Source organism: Atta colombica, unplaced genomic scaffold (assembly GCF_001594045.1).
Source record: "Atta colombica isolate Treedump-2 unplaced genomic scaffold, Acol1.0 scaffold120, whole genome shotgun sequence".
In the NCBI taxonomy this organism is placed as follows: Eukaryota; Metazoa; Arthropoda; class Insecta; order Hymenoptera; family Formicidae; genus Atta; species Atta colombica.
Genome location: NW_017259207.1, coordinates 1,465,791 through 1,470,352, shown reverse-complemented (window position 1 = coordinate 1,470,352; position 4,562 = coordinate 1,465,791). Strand labels below are relative to the sequence as shown.

The window sequence follows — 4,562 nt, the reverse complement described above, 5'->3', positions numbered from 1 at the left end:
TATATATATATATATACGTATATATTATACAAACATAATTACATATAATAAAACAATTAAAGATTAAATATATTGAAAGATTATATATACGTATGATCTTTTATTGATTATACTTTATATTATAATTAATTATGTTTGTCTCGTCAATTTTGTTTTTGAATGTGTTATTTTGATTAATCATTACATGCAATTTATTATGTACGAAAAAAGTTTCGTTAAAGAAAAAGAGTTTGTTAAGAAAATCAAAAAAATACCGCAATAAACAATGAGATTTATTAACTTTGAGAATTATATGATACAAGTTGAGCAGACGCCATTATCTCGATCGAAAGAAATAACTTGGGATTATTTTCGCAAAAGCGAACAAATGGCTTTTAGGTCTTTTACATCGCTTTATCGCTTTTTCTAAATATTAAAGCTCTATCTAAATATTAAAGTGATTAAACCACTCGATCTCTTCTAATTTTCCAACATGAATAGTGCTCGAACAGCAGATATAAATTGGTGCCATTTTCTCCTTGTTCTGCAAGTTTACGACGTAAGAAAGTGACAGTTGCTTTCACAGTTTTTCATCGATAATTTTTTTTTATACTATTAAAATATCTCGGAATAAAAAATAAGAGAATCTCGATAAGATACTTTAGGCTTTTTTGGAAGGTAAATTACATGTATAGATACTTACATTGTATAGATACTTGTAGAAATAACCACCGTAAAAATCATTTTTTTTTTAACGATCACTGAAAGAAAAATGTTTGGTGTTTGGTATTAACTATAATTGGTAAAATAATGGTTAGAAGCTCTATCTTTATTATTATTATTATTGTTATAGTGTTAGTAATAATAATTGTATTTTTAATTCTATATTAAAAAATAGGTACACTTGGCGAAAAATTGACTAGGAAATTATTTTTTTATAGAACTATAAATATAATTATTATATTACTAACTGAAATAATTATTATAATAATTATAATAATTATAAAAATGAAATCCCAATTAATTAATTTATTATGCAATTATACAATAGTCATAAATATCAAATATTTTCTCTTAGTGGTATTTCCGATAATATGAAAACAGCTGTTCGGCCTAAAAAGAATAGATGCGTCAAATTTTCCTTCTTCCTACCCGAAATATTTCTGAATATTGAATTATAACATAACAGCTACTTATATTACAATATACGAGTGTATATCCAATAACGTTGATATTTTTAATAAATTGAAGTAACTGACATCACTTCGTGAATATTCACTATAAATTTTTACTTTGCTTATATAATTTATTTCCAATATTTTTGGAGATAATTAAAATTTATATAAATGAATATAATTATGTATTTGATCATTACTTTCATAATCACTTCGGAGACTCTTCTCTGTCGTGCACAATTTATGCAATTTATTGTTATATATCCAATAAATATATTAGATAAATATATTATTGCAAATTTTATTATACAGCAATAATTTATATCCTTCAAAGATTTACAAATCACATTGTTTAAAAGACTACTTAGATAAAGTATTGAAGTTATAGGATGTCCCAAACGAATGAGGTATAGTTTCAGAGGTATTCAGGACATTTCTTGCATAATAAGAAATTAAAGCTCCTCTCATTATTACTTAAACGTTCCTATATAATACGCACTACAATATAAATTTCTACAAAATTATTTTTTTACATAGTATTTAATTAGTATTTAATTTTGGCAAGAGAAAATTTTCATGAATCGAATAGATAGAATAAATTCTATTATCTGTTTTCTCTAATTTTATCTATGATAAAATATTCGATTTGTAGTGACATAATTAATTTTTAATATGCTAATACATTTTTTATTTTTATCGTTTAATTTGCAAAATTAAAAGGAAATAATGCAAAAATTTGTAAATTTTATATTGAATATTTAATTGACAAAATATTTGATCAATGAAAAGATTATTATAATTTTATTAAAATAGCGATTATTAAAATTTTCTTAAATACTTTCGTAATTCTTTTCGAACTGTTAAGTATTGCTTATTATTAAATACTTACTCATATTTAATAATAATTATGTCACTGTCGATATATTTTGGAGCGCGATATCATTTCTAGAAAGCAACTACGCATGATTTTGATCAAATTACTTCGATTTTACACGTCTCGATCACGTCCTCATCACTGACAGCGTTTTTTTATATCATCAATTTTAATTTGCACGCTGCACATAAATGCATTACCCATCATATTAACCGCTTCGCGGTTTAAAAATGACGTCGTATAAAAAAATATATATGCTGGAAGCATAAATATTCGATATACAAAGGAGATAGAGAAAAGATTCTATCGCTTAAGATTCGATGTGCCGTAAAAAATAGCTAGTTAAACTTTAAACTATTCTTAAGTGTTTCTCTCATTTTGTCGCTCCCAAGAACATTCAGATTTAGTGTAATAGATACTCGTTTAATTAACATCAAAAGTACGTGTAAACAAATCTGTCGGAGTTTGAAAAATTTGTAGCGCTATACTTTATTTTTATTAGGGTAGACGTAGCTTTTTCGTCCATTTTTCACGATGCTTATGTTTTTGAAGAATTGATTACTTAAAGGTTATACTTGTGCCCTCAAGAAGCAATTATGATTGTATAATGTAATTATAAGCACTGCAAAGAGATATTGTTTATTACCATAAATTTCGTATTATTTTAAAGTTGAAACTGACGAAATAGCTCCGCTCTATCTTATGTCTACATGTTTTTAAAAAAAATTTGACAATTGCACCATTTGAGTACCATAAAGTAAAGCTTTAGGAAAGGTCTTTTTTAAATTGCAGTGATGATTTTTAACGGAGTCATGAGCAGTCCAAATATTTCTTTTATTTAATCCGCAGTAACAAAAAATCTTAGGAATGTTTAAAAAAAAGGATTTGTTGTGAAAACTTGAATCTTTCACGATAGAAATTAGGCACAAGCTTACAAAGTGAGATGAAAATTTCTTATTTTTCTTATTTTAGCTTTTAGTATATAAAGTTTTTTATATATAAAAATTATTAAATTTATAGAAATTCAAAATGGTGTCTTTTCGAAAAAAATAGAGATTTTAAAAGATGAAATTTAAATTACTTGAAATTCTTTTTTTAAATTTCATTTATTTTTAACAAAGTTATAGCTGCTTAAATTTTGAAGTTTGTAGTATGAAATTTTTATTTAAACTCGAACTTATTTCCTCATACACTTCTCCTTGTAATAATCTTGAATAGAACAATGATGTAATATGAAGGGACTACAAAACAATATTGATCTATTCACAGTCAAGCGTGTTAGTTAAAAGATTAGTCAGAGAGATGAAAAAATTATAATAATTAATCTTTTTAATTATATTTTTATCAAACTGGCGGTTATTAATTGAATATTAATTCCAAATACTTTTGATGTTAATTACATTTGTGATAATGGTTTTTTCGATAATTGCATTAAATTGAATTTATCTCCAAAGTATTCACAATAGATCAGTAGGTTTGATAAGCATCAAAAAAGACAATATTATATTAATATAGATTAAATATCAATGTGTACAGTTCAACTCTTACTTTCTCTTCTTAATAACATTTTACATTCAAAGTTTTTCGTTTTTTCCATCAAATATAAAATTAAACAATTCGGTAACAAAATAGTTAAAAATAATAAGATTAAGTATCACATTGGAAAGAGTGACAAAAAAAGATAATTGTAAATTATCTCACAGCTTTACCAAAAGCCTCAATCGATAGAATTATATGGGATAACGTTATCAGAGACTATTCATTACTTACATAATTGTGCACTTTTAGTAAATTGTATTTTCTATACTTTTGATTCCTATTGTGCAACTATTAACATTGTCGTTGTCGGTATGTGTATAAGTTGTCATTGCGAAGGTTTTAAATAATAAAAGAGCTGGGCAACGATATTGACACATTAAGAATTACAAAATAGGGGTCTTGGAGTTCGTCGCCTGATTTATTTTACTACTATTTATGCGATACACCAAAATTGGTATACGCAAGTATACCGTTTTTTTTTTAATCTGATTTCATTTTAAAATAAAGTTTGTTGCAAATGAGAAATACGATGCTATTAAATATCAGTCTGTCCAAATTCTTAATGAAGTTGCGAATCAAATATTGTATTTGATTACGATCACAAAAAGTGTATAATCTTGTTTACATTTACCAATCAATTACGTAAATTAGAGCAAAAAACTTATTTGAATTAGCGCACGCGAATATCTGTGAGATTTATGAGACCAGATATGTACAATTAGATTGATCGATTACACTATTTGTATAGTGCTACTATTCTGATTAGTTGGTCTACAGCCAAATACCGGGCATATCTAAAAAGGGCATCAACAATTGAAAAGTATTCTTTAATAAAAACGAAGATGTTTTCTTAGTAAAAGCTTTAATAAAAACTCTGAATTTTTCAGAATAAACATTTTGACGGTTATAAATATTAAATACTTGAGTGTAATGACTAGATTTCCAATGTGAAATTAAATTAATCATTTTAGGATAAAGATTATTGAAAAAAAATT

General features: G+C 25.3%; 1 protein-coding gene across 1 annotated transcript in view; it reads left to right on the top strand.

Moving 5' to 3' along the window:
* Positions 1-4,562, top strand: part of LOC108694586 (putative oxidoreductase GLYR1 homolog) — a 47,291-nt gene that overhangs the window by 7,267 nt on the left and 35,462 nt on the right. The gene's annotated exons all lie outside the window — the stretch shown is intronic.